At 37.4% G+C, this 21465-nt stretch overlaps 1 long non-coding RNA gene across 1 annotated transcript in view; it reads right to left on the reverse strand.

Moving 5' to 3' along the window:
* Positions 1-21257, reverse strand: part of LOC117022391 (uncharacterized) — a 40828-nt gene extending 19571 nt beyond the window's left edge. The window contains exons 1-5 of the long non-coding RNA XR_004423041.1: positions 21167-21257; positions 15831-15905; positions 10414-10502; positions 5751-5905; positions 5229-5282 (exon numbers count right to left, since the gene is read on the reverse strand). This is a non-coding gene — a long non-coding RNA (uncharacterized LOC117022391). The remainder of the gene's footprint in view (positions 1-5228; positions 5283-5750; positions 5906-10413; positions 10503-15830; positions 15906-21166) is intronic.
* Positions 21258-21465: the final 208 nt, after the last annotated feature.

The following is a 21465-nucleotide window of genomic DNA, read 5'->3' on the forward strand; positions in this document are numbered from 1 at the left end:
CTGTTCTAAGCATTTCAGACGTATTAACTTACATAATTGTCACACCTCCATACTCTGGTACTTTGTTTGTTTGCTGTTTATACAAATGGGAAACTGAGGCTCTGAAAGGGTCACTAAGTGGCCCAGTGCTCACTTTGGAAGCCCTGCAATTTGAACTGTTTGCCCCATTCACAGACCAGGCTCTGAAGGACTAACCAATGCTGTTTTGATAGACATAATAAAACAAGTAATAGCAAACCAGTAATTTAGAGGCAGCATTTCCTAACACTGACAGCGGAGCCCTCATAAAGACAAAACAGTTTGACAAAGCACACCAGTTTCCAGATTTGGGGGTTTCCCAGGTCAGTTAAGTTAAAAAACAATGTTGGGGGTGGAAGAATATGATGTACAGCTGACCACCTCTTTTTTGCTTATGTGTGCCAAGTAAGAACATTAAAACAACAACTACCAGGGATTGTCAATATCATTTCATGAAATAAGCACCAAAAAAACAGAAAGAGCATAATCTACACATAAAGGATCTTACTTTTAAAAAGTTGAATAAATTCCGCTTTGTGAAAAATGTACACGGCCTGTATCTTTCTCATTTGCCTCTGACAGCTAAAGAGCAGTTACAGAATATCAGTGGTGCATGAACTCGCATTAGAGAACCCCTGATAACCTCCCCTTGGAGTCGCTGCGACCTCAGAACAGCAAGGATCCAAAGTAGAACTGAGACTCCACCCTTCTCCTGGCTGGATCCCAGGAAGGTTTCGAAATTAAGTCTCTTAAGAACCAGAAGATGTAACCAGATCAAAAACCACAGGTCTGTGAGGCCCCCAGAGTGGAAGACCTCAGGTCACGACCTTCACACAAGAGGCACGCTGCCCTCACAAACACCAGCACCTCACTGCTGTCTGAGATCACCCCACAGAGACACTGACTGGAAGGCGATAATTTCAGTTTTGAATGAAACCGATGGCTGTATCTTTAAAAAGAACACAAAATGCTGGAAGAAAATATAAGATTAACACCAGGAGCATTACTAGATTTTCCTGACGCTAACACATTGGCAGCATTTTTCTATTTTGTTTGGTAAAGAATTTGAGTTGCTTATAAATTTATGCTAAAATGCCTTGGATGCTTTCAGAGGCTGAAGCCAGCAGCCCTACTTGTTCAGAGAGTTGTATTTACAATACCTCCTATTCCTCTATTTCCATTAGAATGCAATTATCCTGCTTGAGAAAAAATAAAGGTCACTGGGTTAATGGAGCTCACCTTTCTTTTTTAGCCCATGAATAATAAATCAAATATAATATTTAAAAAGAAAGCCACATCCTGCATATCATTGTCTTTCTGATGCTTTCTCCACAGGACATTTGAGTACATGGCACTTACTACGGCCATAATCGTTGCAGTCCATCAAGTTCCTACAACACAAGCTCAGTCAAGATGTACGCAGCATGCCGTCTATTTAATTGATAGTCATCAATACTAAAATTTTCAATAAATATCCCATGACGTTTTCAAATCAGATTCTGGTACATTCTACTCTGACTTGAAAGAGCAGGATGATTTATCCTAACAAATAGACAGAAAATCTCATGAGCTTTATCGAAGTATTAACAAAGACATCCATTTTAAAAATTCTAACCAAATACCGATTCAAGCACATTCCTTTGCTTCCAGAATGGTTTACCAGCTGTACTTGTAAGAAGACAGTAAACATTACCTATGACCACGCTAATAATAAATATCTCTAGGCAAGATTCTGTTGCCACTAGTTTCCCTAATGAAAAAATGAAGACTTTCCTGCCAGCTCAATAGCTGAATAGGGCTCTCAGCCCAAAAGAGCCTAATCAATGCTTTCACTTCAGACTTCCCAAGGGAACAACTAAGCAATTGCTCCAGTACCTGGCACATCAAGATTTATAGGCAGAATAGGAACACGCAGCCTAAATAGCTTCGGAAAGCCATTTGTCTTGAGTAATAATAATAAAAAAAACTTATAGCAGCTGTTATTATATCACCATCACCCTGAAAATAAGGATATGTGTCTCATGAGATTGGTCTGAGAATACTTTTAAAATAAAAAGGGAATTGTACACCTTTTAGCAGTACACCTCCGAGCCTGCAATAAGAACAGTAAAACACTTGTAAATCACTCCTCAAAAATAATGAAAAACTCTGCTTTCCACTTCCTGCAGGCGTGGGTAACAGAATGCACTGCGATGGCCAAACAGCAGAACCACACACAGCTTCTGCCTCATTATGAATTTTAGCAGCAACACAGCACATCCTTGTGAAGAGGCATTTTTAACTTTAAATCCTAAACCTAGCAATGAACCAGCAAACTGTTTTCCTAAACAACACAGCCACAACATTCACAATTCTTTGAAAGGTTTATTTGAAGGGCATGTATCTGTTATCGGCAGCACGGATTTGTTTTTACTATAATGAATAGCAACAAAAGTAATAACGACCATTTACTGAGTGTTGGTCTGCCAGACACTGGTCTAATAGTTTTATGTAGGTTATCTAACTTAATCCTTGAAAAAAATCCTTATGGTCTGTAAAGGGTCCCAGAATATGCCATCCCAAAATATGTCACTTTGGCATAAGGATTATTTTGAGCTAAAGGCACTGAAAAAAAAAAAAAAAAAACAGCACATGCAAACAGGGCATTCTAATCTCCCCCTCTCTTCCTGAAAACTTGAGATTAAAAATTCCCACATGTAAGATACCCTCCCTGTAACCCGGAGAAAAGAAACATTCATCAATAGTGAGTCAAAGCCAAGAGAATTCTGTAAAAACAGACCCTGTTACAGTAATTTTTATCTTTCTTTAGCCTCCTCATAAATTTTAGTTACTGTGCCAAAATTGCCTCTCTTTGTTCAAACTTTTATAAAAGTATTTAGGTTTTGCCACTTCTTTGAATTGTCATTTCCTTATGAGGGTTCCCGTGTCACATAAAAATTTATACAGATTTGGATGCTTTTCTCCTGTTAATCTGTCTTATGTTAGTTTAATTACCAGGACCAGCCAAAACACCCTACAGGGGTAGAGGTAAAATTTTGCCTCCCCTATATCTATGATGATTTGTTATTAATGCTACTGGTCCATCAGCACAAAGCATTAAGATCTAACATTATTTAAATATAGATACACTTTTTCCTTAGTATTCATTCTCAATGTAAGTATTCTGGGCTTTGAAATTTATCTAGGCTTCCCAAAAAGTTTTCCTTAAAGCATTAGTCATTTGAATCAATATCATTACCATGTTTCCCTGAAAATAAGACCTAGCTAGACAATCAGCTCTAATGCGTCTTTTGGAGCAAAAATTAATATAAGACTCAGTCTTATATTTTACTATAATATAAGACCAGGTCTTATACTATGTTACGTTTTACTATAAGACCGAATCTTAAATTTTGCTGATTGTCCAGCTAGGTCTTATTTTAGGGGAAATATGATAGATACTTATTTCTTTACTTATTACCAGAAGTTTTACATCTCTTTTACATAAAACTGAAGTAGGATTAGTTAAAAGGCACTGAAAATATATATATATTTCCTGAAAAATAAAAACAAATGAATTTCTTCTGGAATTATTTTAGCTCTGACATTATTATAACAATGAAACTCCGGGAACATGTGAAATAGTTAAGTGCGCATCATTTTAAGCAAATGATTTTTTTAAAGTAAATTTTGAATTTATAGAATTAATATATAAGGACTGACCTGGTCTTACTTTCACAATAATCTCTCAGTCCCAGTAGCATTAATTTATACAAACTTGTACAAAAACAGAACCCTGGGTTGAATGAGTCTTTATTCTGGGGTACTTCATGTGTTAAAGCAGCAGCATGATTGGCAAACATACATAATGCTGTATTCAACACTTTATTACTAAGAAAAAAGGGTGTTGTGTTCTCAAGATGGCACACTTGGATCTAGATGCTGACCTAGATCCAATCTGCTCAATGAGAGGGGACGGTGATAGCATAACTGTATGCAAAATTATAACACATTTTTAATTATAATGTTGAAAAAGATGTAGCAATGATGAATCAAGATAAGATTATCTTACTGAAGGGAGAGTTTAAAATCTCTTTGATTGAGCTGGACTTGATTCTCCTGCCCTTGAACACCGGCACTCCTGGTTTCCTCAGACTTGGACCAGGCTTTACAACATCGGCCCCTCAATTCTCAGGCCTTTGGATTCTGACTGGAATTTACACCATCATCACCCTGGCTCTCAGGACTCTGGACTTAGACTGAATTACACCAGTGGCTTTCCTGGTTCTCCAGCTTGCAGACAGCAGATTGTGGGACTTCTCTGCCTCCATAATCGTGTGAACCAATTCCTACAATAAGTCTCCTCTTGTATATACCTGTATATATCCTATTGGTTCTGTTTTCGTGGAGAACCCTGATTTATACAGATTTTGGTTGAGAAACACCAGTTCAAGTGATCTCCAAGTTTCTTCCCTTTAGTTGAATAATCAGTGGCTCTATTTGATCCGTGCACAGTTGAAGCAACACAGTGGAGTGAACAGAGCACTGAATTCAGGATACTAATCCCATTTCTGCCACTGACTAGCTGAGTCAAGATGAGCAACTCAATTAACTTCCCTGGTTCTCCACTCACTAAGGTGTCAAGTGAAAGCACTTGTTTAGCTGACACCTGAGGTTCCATCAACACTAAGCTGCTGATCCGGAAGATCTTGGAGTCCACAAAGGGTCATACGGTTCTAAGAATGCTTCCAAAGTACGTTTAGCCAGTCATAGGCTGGCCAACTCCTTAATCAATACTCAATCCGTCAAGAAATTTTTGACCCACCAATGATGATACATAATTAATTTAACAATGGGAATGCCATGGAAGACTAAGGTGTGCTTTTTAATGAAAATTGTTTGGAATACATCTTTCTCCTTTGCCCTTCTCATTGGATTTTTACCAATAAAATAGCTTGAGTGCATTTCCTATTGGCTATCCCCACAGCCAGTGCCTTGGTCCAGGGTCTGTTCATCAATTTCTTACCTGTTCTCCAATTCCATGTTGTCCTTTCTCTGCTGACATAGCACCACCCATCACACCAGTCATCTATCTAAATGTTAGTCTGACCCATTTCCTCCAATGAGCTCTACTAGCTGTAGACTAAGGTCCAAACTCTTTAGCATTGTTTCCAATACCATATCTGACCTCAGCTGACATTTCCAAAATAAACACCAACAATTGTTCTCACCTCCCAAGACCTTTAAGGACTTTTGGATTCCAAGATTTCCAAATCCAATTTGCCCTGAAATAAATATAGAAAGAAAGCAAGTTTTGTTACTACACACAAGCTGCTTTCCTGCCCTAAATCTTATCCCTTTTGCATAAAATCTTTTGCAAGCATAGAATTTCTTTAAAGAGTCAAAAAGAGCTCTTGACTCCGTAATTGTTTCAGTACACTTCCTTTACTTTTTAATACCTCCCTGCCTCCAAAGTTACATGGTTTGTAATTCATTCACTCAACTGGTCAATCATACAATCATTTATGAATCTTGTGTCCTCTATGTTGACAAACTATAAATTAGGCTATATGTTAGCTCTACATTGCTTAGGAAAAATGAATTTTTCCTAAGCATTTCAATTACTGAAATAGGTATTCAATACTTGAGGACAATGTTACAGCATACTGTATTATTTCAACGCAATTACACATATAATTTAAAAAATGTTTTAAATAAAAAATAAGAGACTGAGAAATGAAGACAATATTTACCGGTATGAAGTCACCTTCTTTAAACTCACTTCAAATTTCAGGGTTGGTATTTTTGTTCATGCTTATTTGACATGACCTTTAAATGTCCAGCAAGAATCAAGTAACATTCAAGTGGTACATGTCCTTGTCTTAGAAGCATACTTTCAGCTTCCGATCTGGAGAGAAAGAACGTCAAAAACATTTCTTCTGCAAAATGACAAGCTTGAAGTCACTGGTGGTAAAAAAAATATCCTGTCATCTTCATATGCAAAGAACTTTTTGTTAAGAAGCAATTACCTTCTTCTGTTATAGACATTGAAGGCAGGTATTACAGCCAATTTGTCCACTGCTGATAACATCGGTGCCTAGACTGGCACATGGCTCAGAAACTAGGCACTCAGTGAATATATATTGAGTGAATCTATGAATAAGCAAAAGGAGGTATTGCACAATCACAGAACAGAAGGTCTCCATACAAATGAATTCCTTAGATGAGCCCTGTTATTTCACAAAATAGAGACATTTTTTAAACCACTACTGCTGAATTCATGATGTAAGGCAAGATTTTTAGCTCTCTGGCAGGACAAATTTGGTGTTGATTTGAATTCCTTTCATCAAGACTTTTTTACAGTACAGTCCTCACTTAACGTGGTTGAAAAGCTATTGGAACTGCGGTGAAATGATTTATCACAAAACCAATCTTACCACAGGCTAATTGATACAAACAAGAGTCAGGTGCCAACAATACCTCATCAACGTTATAACAAAATGACATCAATTTTGCAGTATACAGACGATGTATTATAGAATTGTACACTTGAAACCGATATAATTTTCTTAACCAATGTCACCCCAATACCTTTAATAAATTTTTTTTTAAATGACACTGAACAAAACAATATTATTTGAGAACCTGCTACACTATATTCAGGAACAGTTTTATAAATCTGCTACTTCTCCCTATTTGTAGGTATTGAGCCAGAGGATAGTAGGTTGCCCATCCCTAGTAGTAATGAACGGTAAACTTTAATGAACATAAAAACATCACCTGGGGCATTTGATTAAAAAAAAAAAAACCTCAAGATTCCATTATACCCTGGAAATTCTGATTTGGAAGGTCTGGGGTGGAGCCCAGAAATCTGTATTCTTAAAAAGCTCTCCAGATTATTTCGATGAGGATCACACTTGGAGAGAAACACTGTATTTGAGGCTGAGAACAAACATTATTTATTTTTCTTACATGAGTAATTTTTAAGAAGACTGCAACAGGACATGTTCTATGAAATATAGGGATGTCTGGATAATTTCAGATTTTCAGTTAGTAATTACACTACTGGGAATTCTTTCCTCCTAGAAGAATAGTGGTTATGATATCAATATTCCAGATTAGGCAGGTGTCCTTAGAAAATGTTAGTGAAAAAGATGACAGCATTATATATTAAAGATACTCCCATCCCTGTGTTATCTGTGAGAAGGCCTGAATGCTAGCACTTGATGGGCTCTGAGTTAATTAAATAATCTTGAGAAAAATCACTTCTCCTTTCAATTCTTCATTTATAGAATGGGAATAAACCTGCACCTACATACTTCATAATATGTTTTAGGAGAGAAATATGGAATATATTTAAATTGTTCAAAAGGTAGATATTTTATAAAATTTTGGGATTTTGCCATGTTTCAATAAGCTTGACAGTCTGAAGGAGAGTTAGAAACAACAAAACTCCCACCGAAATCACTATACAAGGTAATAAGTCTGCCAACAGCTCTATGGATGTTCTCAGGACAGAAGACATGAGACTCTTGAGACAACTTTACAAGTTGCTGCAAAAGGAATAATAGGAGTATCAGCATGGTTGCACCTGTCCCCAGGTCCCATGGGGCAACGTGGAGGGCCCAATGCAGCCTGTATATGCAGCAGGGTGAGTCGCAGGGGAGGAAGCTGAGCTTAGGAATCCGCTGCTTTTATAATAAGCAGTAAGCCAGCCTGTTTGTCTGGAAGGAGAACAGGTACCATGCAAGAACTCCAGGGCACATCATCTCAGGATTTCCAGTTCCATGAACAATCCTGAGAAGTGGCCCAGGTAACAAAACCGTCAAAGCATTGGGATTTTAGCACATCCAGCAAGATGTGTAGGAGCACAAGCGGCTCTTAGCAGACTTTATCTCAACATACTGGGCTTATTAATGCACATGGATAGAATTTAAAAAATAAGGTTATATGGTTACTTAAAGAATTATGATTCTAGTTCCAAAGGAAGAAGATGCAAGAAGGAAACCTAACAACACTATTTTCACTGCCTTTGGGAAGAGGATCACATGATTAAAATGTGATGACTCCAGACTTCCGCTGTTTGTGTTAATAGATACTAATTTTTTAAAACCACTACTTGAACTCTATAGATGTGAAAAATTATTAAAAATAGCTGAAATAACAGCCGCATCACAGAAATATCCTCAAGATAATGGTTGGTTTCTATGAATTAAGAGTAGAACAGTTAATAGGACCATCATGGAATTGGAGAATGAGGCCAACAACAAGTTTGCGATGGAAAAGAAAGGAGGAGAAGGCATGTAGAACAGAGAACTTCCAGTAGAAAGAGATGGCTGACAAGCTCTATTATGGAAAAAGTCTCATTTTCAAGTCTCAGTCAGATTTAGAGGATCACAGAAAAGAGCAGGATGGTTCCACATTCTGTTTTCTCTCCTTTATGTTACGAAATTGTGGATGAGGGCCAGTCATTCACAGCCAGGTTTGGAAGTGTATCATTTGGCTGCCAGGTGCCCATTACACGAATCACCAGCTTCCTCTATATCTCATTGACACAAGGATTCCAGGACTACTCATTTCTTCTGCAGCATTAAAGTTTAAGAATACCACCCATGCAATAACCCATAAAATATTCACACGGGCTTGTACTCTACTTTTGTATTACACTGCAATTCCAGAATGATTCTTCAATAGCCTGCTTGAGTGACGTGAAGGAATGCCAATACTAAATAGGTTTCTCCTGCTTAAACATTTAATTTTATACTTCCGGAGCACTTGAAGCTCTTCTCAATATTGACAGTTTGATTGAAATCATCATCTTTCTTAAGAATCGTTTCTCTTGAAGCCCCTAGATACAACTGCTCCAACCTAACAAATGCAGAAAGCAGAGTATTTTTGTTACCGTGTTTCCCCGAAAATAAGACCTAACCGGAAAATAAGCCCTAGCATGATTTTTCACGATGACATCCCCTGAACATAAGCCCTAATGCGTCTTTTGGACGCATTAATATAAATATAATTTTTAAAAATATATTTTAAAAAATTAATATAAGACCCGTTTTTTTTTTCCCTGGGAAACATGGTAATAGGAAAAGATTTAAAACTGCCATATTCAGACATTAAAATGTCTACATAAAATATACATACACCTCTATATAGTGTATATTGAACTCTAAGAAGAGCCTGTGAACATTATTAATTACTTATAGATACAATGACTCATTTTTTGTTTTTATTCTTCATTTTAAACAGGTAAATAGGAATAAATAACACTATCAATCTTCATTGAATGAACTGGTACCTAATGAAAGTAATTCTCCATTAAAATTTCTAAATATCAATGATTTTAAAAATGAGACTTCAGAGGGATAATAGATTGGGGGAGGGAGGTTATCAATTTGTGAGGGGTGAAATGTCTAACTATTACATTCTTTTGTACACCTGAAACTAAAAAAAAAAAAAAAAAGTGAGACTTCATGTTAATAAATAATGCTATGCTACGGTATTTAACTTTTTCCAAGAAAGAATCGTACACACAATGGATCTTGTATTAAACATGGTTCTAGGTTGCAGACAACAGAATTCATTCTGATTGGTTTAAGAAAGAAAGGGTGTACAACAGGTATTAGATAGCTTATAGAATGTTTAGGAAGGTTAATGAACTAGTCTGTAGGCCAAATTTCCAGGAACAACTTGGTGAAAATGCTGGGCAGACCCCAGAACCACACGGCCTCCACCACAGTCAGGAAACTGGAGTCACCACATCCGAACAAGAAATCATGTGGTCTTTGCCAATACCTGCACCAGCAAACTGGATGGCCCATGCCCTACCTTTTTTCTCACAAATATATAATATCAAATCGACTGTCTTGAAGATATATTTGTCAGAATCTAAATCATGTATCTATGCCCTAAAAGAAAGGGGAGGCTAGAAAGGTAGGTTTTTGTTGTTTTGTTTGTATTCTCATTGAAATGGTAGTTTACATTGTGGAGCACTATAAAAATACAGTTTGTTCAAGAGATTTTGGGCAACCCCAAATTGCAAATGCCAACTTCAGACCTTTATCATAAAAGTTAGGGTACTTTACCTAATACATTTTGCATGTTTTCCTTTTTCTAGATAGATAAGTGGATTCTTATAGCAGTCCACTTATTTTTTAGTGTTTTTGGCATTTTGCTTATAATAAGTTGTGGTCTTCATTCTATTTTCAATTCTAGTTCCTTTCAGGTTGGTTTGAAAATTCATTATTACATTACAGAACTCAAAGAACAAATCCAAAACTCTTACATAGGTCTTCTGATCAACATTCAATTTGTAACATGTCTTTTCTCTTTGAAGTTCGGATGAACTCTAGTCACCATCTGCCATTCTTAGGGGACTACCAAGACCCAGTGGAATATTTCTGTGTCACTTACTCTTGATAGATGGCAGTCTGGCAAAGTTGGAGCTGTACTTCATTTGACAAACTGTGAAATGGCCTATTCTTCTGTAGTCATAGTTGAATCTTTAAAAAGAAAAAAAGAAATAAGAAAATAAATAACAGCTTATAAAAGGGCTAAAAGAAAATGATTATGTTGTTCATTTACTAGCTCAGATCCCTTCAATATTTCTGATAACCAAAACAAGGGTAGGCTTTATGTGTTCTCCAAAGTCTAGACATTTTTTATGTGGTAAGGGTTGATAATAAAAATCTTCCATATCTGGATTCATGAGAATTTGGTATGATCCTAATACAATCAAAACTCTCCTATGGAAGTGAAGGTAACACTGATACTATGAGGAGATGACCCTCCCCAGTATTCATGAAGTTCCAGGGTGCTAGGCCCCCCACCTCTGTAAAAAAAAAGTTGGTAAGGAATCCTTCAGAACCTAGCTTGCCCAGCAAAACAGTATAAACCAAGGATCATAAAAATTAAATCTCATAGTATCCAGGAGTACTTTATTGGAAGACATTAGAGGTAAGAAGTTCAAACATGCCTTTTTTTCTTTTTCCAAAGTAGTTGGTTTTACTATGCATTAATATTGCATCTGCCTGCTCTCTTTGAAAAAGAACTGTGATATAGCTACTAAATCTTTAAAATGTTTATATTTTTAAAGGGTCTAAAAACAAAGGTATGTTCACAACCCCTACCTCATACCATATATAAAGATTAATTGAAAATGAATCAATGATCTAAATATAAGACCTAAGAACTATTAAACCAGAAAACAAAGGAATAAACCTTCATGACCTTGGATTCGGTAACGGATTCTTAGCTATGACGTCAAAAGCACAACCAGCAAAAGACAAAATAAATTGGACTTCAAACTTAAAAACGTTTCGCAGCAGAGGACAGTATGAGGAAAGTGAAAAGACAATCTATAGAATGGGACAAAATATTTACAAATCATATATCTGACAAGGGCTTAAGACCCAAGATGTATGAAGAACTCCTGTAACTCAGTATAACAAAAAAGACAAACCAGCCAATTAAAAAATGGGCAAAGAACTTGAATAGACATTTTTCCAAAGAAGATATATACAAATGGCCAATAAGTACAGGAAAAGATGCTTAACATCCTTAGTCTCCTGGGAATTGGCACTCAAAACCACAATGAGATATGACTTCACAGCTACTAGGATGGCTATAATTAAAACAAATTCTTAATGGAAAACAACAGTGTTGGTAAGGAAATGAAGAAATTTGAGAAATTGCTGGTGCAGCTGCTGTGCAAAACAGTTTGGCAGTTACTCAAAAAGCTATAGAATTACACTACTCAGTTATCCCAATCCTAGGTAACCCCTTCCCAGACTTCCAATTCCGGCAACCACTTTCTTTCCCTATAGTTTTGCCTTCCACAATATCATATAAATATAATCAAACAATATGCTGCTTTTTGTTTCCAACTTAGCAAAATGTATTTAAAGTCATTCTTGTCTTGTGTGAATCAGCAGTTTGTTCCTTTCTATTGCCCACTTGTATTTATACACTTGTATTTCACTATAGATGTGTCAAATGTTTTATCCATTCACTATTGAAGGACATTTATAAGAATGATCTTTAAATTTTCCTTTTCATTACTAAAGAATTAAAATTCCTAAAAGAGTATAGTTTTGTGTTAATATTTTAATTCTTTGAAATTTAGTATTTATGATGTACAGACTGAATTTATTATTTATGAGAATGCCTCATTTTCTGACCTGCTAGGTAATAGTTTTCTGCAATGGCTACTAATTTTAAAATTTGAAATTGTAGAGTGCTTAAGACTTTAAGTAACTATTTCTACATGTTATGAGCATACTTTTTCAAAAAAATTTGTGCAATTTTAACCATTTTTAAGTGTAGAGTGGCATTATTTACATTCACACTGTTGTGCAACTGTTTCCAAATCTTTTCCATCACCCCATATGGAAACTCTGTGACGATTAAATAATAATTCTCCCTTCCTTTTTCCCCAGCCCCTGGCAACCACCATTCTACTTTCTGCCTCTATGAATTTGACTATTTTATATACCTTATTTAAATGGAATCATGAAGTATTTGTCATTATGTAATTAGCTTACTTCATTTAGCGTAATGTCCTCAAGGTTCATCCATATTGTTGCTTATATCAGAAATCATTCCTTTTGCGGGCTGAATAATATTCCATTGAATGGATTGGCTATATTTTCTTTACCCATTTATCCATTAATGGATATTTAGGTTGCTTCCACATCTTACAATTGTGAATAGTGCTGCATTAAACATGGGAATGCTAATGTTATATCTCATTGAGATCCTGATTTCAATTCTTTTGGATAGATACCATAAGTGAGATTATTGGATCATTGATAGTTCTATTTTTAATTTTTTAAGGAACCTTCACACTGTTTTCATAGCAGTTGCACCATTTTATATTCTCACCAACAGTTTACAAAGATTCCAGTTTCTCCACATCTTCACCAACACTTAATTGTCTTTTGTTTTGTTTTTTTATAACAGTCATCCTAACAGTTGTGAGGTGATATCTTATTGAGGCTTTGATTTGCATTTCCCTGATGATTAGTGACCTTAAGCATCTTTTCACATACCTCTTGGCCGTTCACATGTCTTCTTTGGAGAAATGTCTAGTCAGTTCCTTAGCCCACTTTTTAATTGAGTTATTTGGTTCTTTGCTATCGCTTTGTAGCAGTTTCTTATATATTTGGATGTTAATCCTTATCAGATAAATGGTTTGCAAATATTTTCTCCCATTCCATAGGTTGCCTTTTTATTTTGTTGATTGTTTCCTTTGATATACAGAAGCTTTTTAGTTTGATGTAGTCCCACTTGTCTACTTTTGCTTTAGTTGACTGTGGTTTTGATATCATATCCATGAAATAATTGCCAAGATCAATGTTGTTATGGAATACATCCCATTTATAATAGCATCAAAAAGAATAAAATACTTAGGAATAAACAACTATGGAGGTGAAAGATCTGTACACTGAAAACTATAAAACATTGATGGAAGAAATTAAAGAAGATACAAACAAACGGGAAGGTATCTTGTGTTCATGGATTGAAAGACTTAATATTGCTACCCACAGTGATCTACAGATTCAAAGCAATCTCTGTCAAATTCCCAATGGCATTCTTTATATAGAGAGAAAAAAAACAAGTCTAATATTCACATGAAACCACAAAGGATCCAGAATAGCCAAAACGATCTTGAGAAAGAATAAAGCTGGAGGCATCACACTTCCTGTTTTCAAAATATATTATAATGTTACCGTAATTATAGTATAGTACTCGAATAAAGACAGACATACAGACCGATGGAACACAGCAGAGAGCCCAGAAATAAATCCACACATATGTGGTCAACTGATCCTCAACAAGGGTGCCAAGAATACCCAATAGAGAAAGAACAGTATCTTCAACAAATGGTATTGGATATCCACAAACAAAAGAAGGAAATTGGACGCTGAACTTATACCATACAAAACAATCAATTCAAAATAAAGACTTAAATATAAGACCTGAAACTGTAAAACTCCTAGAAGAAAAAACACAGGGGAAAAGTTTCATGACACTGGTCTTGAATGATTTAACATACAAATAACTTTGTATAACAGAGCTTTGAAACCGTAAGGCTAAAGACAAAGGTCTAAAGACAAAACACTGTACTCCAGTTGGTAAATATATATCTCACAGGGGTCCAGGTTAACAATTCTGAAACTACTTCACATATATACTAGAGTTGAACAAAAAAGTAAATATATTGTAGATAATGACAGCCAGGTTTGTATCTGTGAGAGAAAGAAGCTACAAACAAGCAAAGGGGGAATGCTAGAATAAACCCTATGGTATGGACTGGAGTTGCAGATGTCAGTATGAACTAATGTTTATTTTAATATACATATACAGATGGATATATACCGAAATGAATATAGATACATGGGTTAGTATATAAAACAAACATTTGCGGGTTCTGTGCACCGAGAAGGCCTACAAACATTGACTTTCTAGTTGCAATAAGAACACCTAGAGGTCAGATTTTGGTTTCTAAATCTCATTTTCCAATAAATGGACAGTAAGATATATCTTGGATTTTAAAAAAACAGGGAGAAAAATTAACTATTAATAAATGACTTTTTTAGGAGGCAAGTACCTTTCAAAACATGAGGTTCAATGGGGTGGCAAAGGCTAGGAGCCAGTGTGGTACCTAACAGCTTAAGATATCCTGCCCTCAACCTCTTGACTCTGAAAGCCACCCCACCAATAGAATCCTCAACCTCTACTCCCACCACTTCTCTGACCCTGGAAAACCTTCGCTGATAAAATTACAAGTGCTTGGTAATTTAATGACATCCTGATTGCCTTATGTATACTCAAGAAAGCCATATACTTAATAGTATACATATGATTCATAAAAAGTTGAATAAATATAGTGTCTCTTTTTATACCTTCAGGAACATAATTCTCTACGTAAAATAGGGTGTATGAGAAAGATAAATTTAACTTAAATTATATTTGATTATACCACTTTTTCCAAGTTATAAATTCACTGGTAAGTTGAGGACTGTCTGTACCCACACAGGAATTTCAGCTCATAGTAACAAGAATCTACATGGCTATGCTATTTACTAATGTTGGACCACCCCCCCACACACCCACTAAAATAATATAGGTGGATTCAAGATAGTATCCCATGCACAGAAAACATTGACTTTTAGAAATGTTTGATGCCAAAGATGTTGATTACTTGTAATACAACACTAGTTTTTAGGATACTCTGAAATGCGTTATAGCTTAAAATGTTTAAAAATCAACAGCTCTTTTTACTTTATAGCTGGTTTACAAAACATTCGAGACTAAAAAACAATACATGTAAATCCAATCTACCTAAGTTCATTAAAATTTTAACAGAAGCAGAGAAGGTCCACCTAACTTTTGGGGACAGAAATCCATATCTACATAATGGGTTCATTCAAAGATTAGTAAATTAAAATTATGGAAAACATTTTAATAAGCTTAAACTGATTTATATTCAAAAATCAATGATTTGTCTCACATATACACCTCAAATATACACATAGGAACTCAATGATTAATATTTCTTTACTAAATGTACGAAATAAATGAAAGAACAGCTTTGCTACTCGTAGACTTATATATAAAAACATAAACCTTCCAACCATCTCATTTAATCCCATTTTGTTTTCTAAAACCCTAAAATTAAGGATTAGGAGAGTAGAAATATAAGAAAAATAATTTGGCATAATGTTTTTATAGTATTAAGCTGTATTTGCTTAAAATGATAGAAAAGCATAATTGATAACATTGGAATAATCATATATCAGGGGAAAAAAACTTTTTTATCTATTTACCTCTCTGAGATTTTCTTGGCTTCTTTGCTTGGGTTGAATGAACAAGAATGTTTTCAGCTTTTCATAATCTTTGGTCTGTAAAACAAAGTGTATTACTTATATTGACTGCATCCTACCTGTCCCCGTGGACATAATTTCTTCTAAAAATTTGGACAGCATCTATACTTGGGGAACATTGAGTCTTATTTGTATGTAAAGTTGACTTTTAACTTTACACATTAACTTTACTGAAATTACTTTAAGAAACATTTACTTAAAACAATTGAAGCACCAAGTATGGAATTCACTGGTCGTTATAGATAGACTTGTTTGAGTATAACTAAAACAACAGGACTATTATAGCAAATTGAGAGTTGTTTGCTGATGAAAAGCTATTTCTTGAGTTAATGGGTATGGATTCATACCCATTGAATGGGTTCATACCTCATGAATATAGTTCAATCTCATCTCAACCCAGTTGAAGAGAGATCACATTCACCAAACAGACTCAATGAACCTATACAAGAGTGTCAACAGCAGTTGTTTCCTTTTTATCTAGGGAATTCAGTTTCGAAATAGTGTTACTGACTGAAGCCTATACTATAAGATGAAATACAATCCAATTCAGTTGAGTTTATCTCAATACAGTATCTTTCATTAACTTTTTATTCCAAGTCTCAGGCATCAATATGAAAAAGTATGACCTCCATCCTATATCTTGATATGAATACATCCAATACCCGATGATGACTATCTGAATATAGATCTAAGATACTCCTAGACTTATTCCAATAACTTGTTTGCTCTTGATAATAATAATAACTTATTGAGCACTTATATGTATCCAGCACTATTCAAAGCACTTTACATGTATTAATTCACGAAAGCAGTTTACATTTTTTGGCTCATACATAAGGAAGAGACTCTCCTGTCTATAAATGTCAGGGAATGTGCTGACTTTATTCTCCTGGTTTTTAGTAGCTGTTTTTTAAAAAGAAATGAATGACAGCACTACCATAGTCTACCAAAGTAATATAGCAGAGATGATACAACACATAATCCTTAAGTCAAGGGACTTTGCTACACTACACCTCCCGTCTATGTTGGGAACTACACAGAACAACATGAAACAAATTAATACTCCCATCATGGCTGGCACAGTTCTAATGGGATCTAGTAATGTTACTCACATGAGCTTATGAAAAATGACTTTGACCCAGTTTAACCCTATAATATACTCAAATGAATGGCAGCAACCAGAAGAAACTCATTGATATAATTAACATATAACACTTCAATTGTACAAAATTTTTAAAAACAGAAGAAAGTAAATTGTTTTATTTGATGACAATATATTCCCCAATTATACATAGGAATTTACTCTATTAAACATAATAAACTTTAATTTTCAAAATTAAACTTTACCCTGTGATAGAATATATATAAATAATAAGCCCAAATTATTCTTAATATTAAATATACTAAAATTTCAAACTGGCCTGCAAAACCATTATCATCATGAAAGAGGTAATACATTCATATGCATATAAAGAAAGAAGGGAAATACACCAAAATGTGACAGTTGATTATCTGTCACCTGGGGGATAGAATTTTCAGTCTTTTGCATTTTGTCTTTTGTAACCTTTCTATTATTTCCAAGTTTCCTACACTTAACCTGTATTACTTTTTTTTATTTCAAATTTTTAAACATAGCTGTAACTTTTTCTGATTATTAAAATAACATATTTACATTTAGAAATCCATTGAAATTCTACTAACCATAATCACTGTTATCTTTTGAGGCATTCTAGACCTCTACCTTTGTGTATGTATGTGTATGAATATATATTCACATACATATACACATAGATGTAGAAACATATAGTTTTACAAAAATCAAATTACACTATTCTGTTTTGTGAGCTGATTTTTTTTTCTTTAATGATATATTGTTTACCTCCTTCCACTTGTACATCATTTTTAATAGGTGCATCATACTCTATCACATGATATTTCATAATATATTTAGCCCAGTTACCCCTCAGCACCCAGTTTAGACATCACTTTCACTATGTCAATTATACCTCCACAAAGCTATTAAAGACAGTAAGGCACACCTCATTTTATTGTTCTTCACTTTATTGTGCTTCGCAGATGCTGCATTTTTTACAAATTGAAGGCAAGACCCATCACTCATTTTATTGCGATACTTGCTTTATTGTGGTGGTCTGGAATTGAACCTACAATAATAGCTCTGAGGTATGCTTGTATTAACATGTTTCCTTCTCATAATCAGTTTCATCAATCAAGAAACCAATGGACAAGGGGATCGCCTTTGGACAGGAGTCTGGCATCCTCCTTGCATGCTGGCATTTTGAATAAGCCTGCTTTTCTTTCCACAAGAAAGGGAGAAGGAGAGGGAGAGGGAGAGAGGGAGAGGGAGAGGGAGAGGGAGAGGGGGAGGAGGAGGGAGAGGGGGAAGGGGGAGAAGGGGAGAGGGGAAGAGGGGGAGAGGGGGAGGAGAGGGAGGAGAGGGAGAGAATGGGAGAGAATGGGAGAGAGGGGGAGAGAGGAGGAAAGGGGGAGAGGGGGAGAGGGGAAGGGAGCAGGGAGGAAGAGGGAGGGGGGAGGGGGGAGGGGGGAGAGGGGGGAGAGGGGGAGGGGGGAGAGGAACCAGTGAACATATACCTATCTATCACCCACTCTGGCTATCTCCATCCCTGATAGGAATAGTGTTTTCTTGGACAAGCAGCACTTCAGGGAAGTCATTCTATGATTTCCTTTATACAAACAAAGCAATAATTTAGCAGCATAGCTTCCATAATATATTTTGTTATGTTAATCAGAAGAGAAAGTCATCTGATATGTTTGAAACCAGGGGGCTGTCTGTCTTTCCATAGAAAGAAATATTTCTAGTGAACAAAGAATAAAACTTTGAAAACTTCACAACTCAATACAGGCAACCTTGGAGATATTGTGGGTTCAGTTCCAGACCACTGTAATATAGCGAGTATCCCAAAAAAGCGAGTCATTACCTTTTTGCAGGGGGAGGGTCTTGCCTTCAGTTTGTAAAAAACGTAACACCTGTGTGTGGGAACAGAGCCCCAGAGAGCAGCTTTCAGGTTCTCGGCCTCGCATAGAAAGGTGCTGGCTCAGGTAGTAAATGGCCATCAACTGTGATTGGATGGCCATCAGCTGTGGCTAGTTGGCCGTCAGCTGTAACCAGTGAGCCATTGGCCATGAATATAACTGCCGTGGCTAGGCTAGCAGAAAATGGGGGCTAGCAAGAAGATGGTGGCTGGCAAGCGTGGATTGCAGTTAGCACAGCAGAGTGCAGTTAGCAAGGGGTCGGTGGGTTGGCAGAAAAAGCAGACAGCAGGTCGCAGGTCGTGTGGATCCAGCCTCCAGTGAGACTATAGTGGTATGACTCCCTTACCTATGGCTCCGTGGATGTTCCTTTTTGGCCTGACCATGTCCTGTGTTCTTATGTGGGGAGTGGGAGCTGAGACCCCGCAAGCCGCCCCGCATGACACTGTGAAATGCTATAAAACAAAGAGCAATAAAAAGAGGTAGTATGCCTGTATAGCAGGGCAGTTCTTAGTTTGGGTTTCATAGAAGCAGACACTGAGATGAAGAGTCTCCTGTGATTTAAGGCCCTCAGGTGAGAAGTATAAGAACATAAAGTGAGCAGGACAGAGGAAGAAGCAAGACAAAGATGTGGGTCCAGCTGTAGCCCACCCCAGCCTGATCCCACAGGGAGCTGTGGAGGTAATGACACTGCAAAGGTGTTCACCTCTAAGGTAAGGAGGTACCTTCATACTATCAGTCATTCTTTAGCTACAGACCACACCTGAGAGTGTTGGGGTGTAATCTGGGCATTTCCTCCAGGACAGCTTCCATCAGCAAGGGCAATTCTTGAGAGAAGGTGCAGCTGTGAGCTGTTCGCAGCCTATACTCACAGTAATTGAAGAACGGGAGCACCTACCTATCTGAAAAACTCTGCTTCAGTTTCCTCACCTGTAAAAATGGGAATAGTGATAGCAGCTAGCTCATATGCTTGTCAAAACTAAATAATGCATTAAGCACACAGAATAGCACTTTATATTAAATAGTATATGTAATTAGAATCACACATAGCACATAGTAAATGCTCAATAATATTATAATTGTTATTGTGTCTTTAGAGCTGCCCACTCCAGGTGTCTCATCGCCTAAATGCTAGCCAGATGTTCTACACAGCTGGACACCCAGGAGTGAGATTTTTGCCCCAGCATTATTGTCATGCAGGGTGTCATGTGGGGTCTCTGCTCCCGTCCCCACATAAGCAGGACATGGTCAGGCCAAAAAGGAACACCCACGGAGCCATAGGTAGGGGAGTCATACCACTGTAGTCTCACTGGAGGCTAGATTCACACGACGTGCAACCTGCTGTCCGCTTTTCTGACAACCGACCGACTCCACTTACTAGCTGCAATCCGCACTTGCCAGCTCAGCCACTATCTTCTTGCTAGCCCCCATTTTTCTGCTAGCGTAGCCGCAGCAGTTATATTAGTGGCCAATGGCTCACTGGTTACAGCTGATGGCCAACTAGTCACAGTTGATGACCATCCAATCACAGTTGATGGCCATTTACTACCTGAGCCAGCACATTTCCATGTGAGGCCGAGAGCCTGGAAACTGCACTCCTGGCTCTGTCCCCACAATGACTTAAAGGGTAAAGATTCCACATCTAGGTGACTGCCTAGAGAGATACACACATCCATTTTATCTGACATTTTCTCCAAATTCACAATTAAGCAAAATCAAGCTTTTCTGTGTTTCTCAAGATCAGCTGTTATTATTTCTGTGGGAGACCCTCAATAGATGGATTCTTCATATAGCTCTTGATAGGAAAACTAAAACCAAAAATAAAACCCCTCTCCCACCACCAATCATAAAACCAGAGTCTTCTGCAAGCAACAGAATTCCCACAAAGGTACACCCCATTCTTGGAGCAATACTTAAAATCTAACTCCCAGGGGCCAACTCTGATTCTTGCATTCTCCAGAAGCAAATGTGGAAAATGTAGACTTTTCCTCCGGTTCCGCCTCCCAGTTTTGGAAACCAAATTGACAAGAAGGTGGGATGGATCAGTGACGACAAGACATGGTTCCCTGGAGAGAGGGCAGCGATTTTCCTGCCCAAGGAATGACAGCAAATTCGAGGAGAGAACGGACCTCTCTGTGATGGCTGGTCCACCTTGGGCACTGCCTAAGGAGCCCCATGGTCCCGCTGCTTTCCGAAACCAGCACTTCCAGGGCAGTCCCGGAGGGAAAGCTGTACGTGGCCGCCTAGGGCCGGACCCCAGCGGCTGTTACCTGTTTATACGCAGGGTCAGTCCGCACACGTGCGCCAGGATCCCGGCTGCCCACCGGAGCCTTTCCCTCGCCCCCGCCCCCGCCGGGCGCGGCCCGGAGGGGCCCGAGGGTGGGACGTAGTCCGAGGCCACCCGAAGGCTCCAGACTCGCCCTCGGCGGAGGTGGCTGGAGGGCGGGGTCCGGAGAGGACACGCCTCTGGCTCTTCATCTGGGATTTAAAAACCCTTTGAGTTTCCTCCCCTCCAGGATGCTCAAATTAGGACTCCTTCCCCGCCCCGCAGGAAGAGGGAGATGAGGCG

Source organism: Rhinolophus ferrumequinum, chromosome 5 (genome assembly GCF_004115265.2).
Source record: "Rhinolophus ferrumequinum isolate MPI-CBG mRhiFer1 chromosome 5, mRhiFer1_v1.p, whole genome shotgun sequence".
Classification (NCBI taxonomy): domain Eukaryota; kingdom Metazoa; phylum Chordata; class Mammalia; order Chiroptera; family Rhinolophidae; genus Rhinolophus; species Rhinolophus ferrumequinum.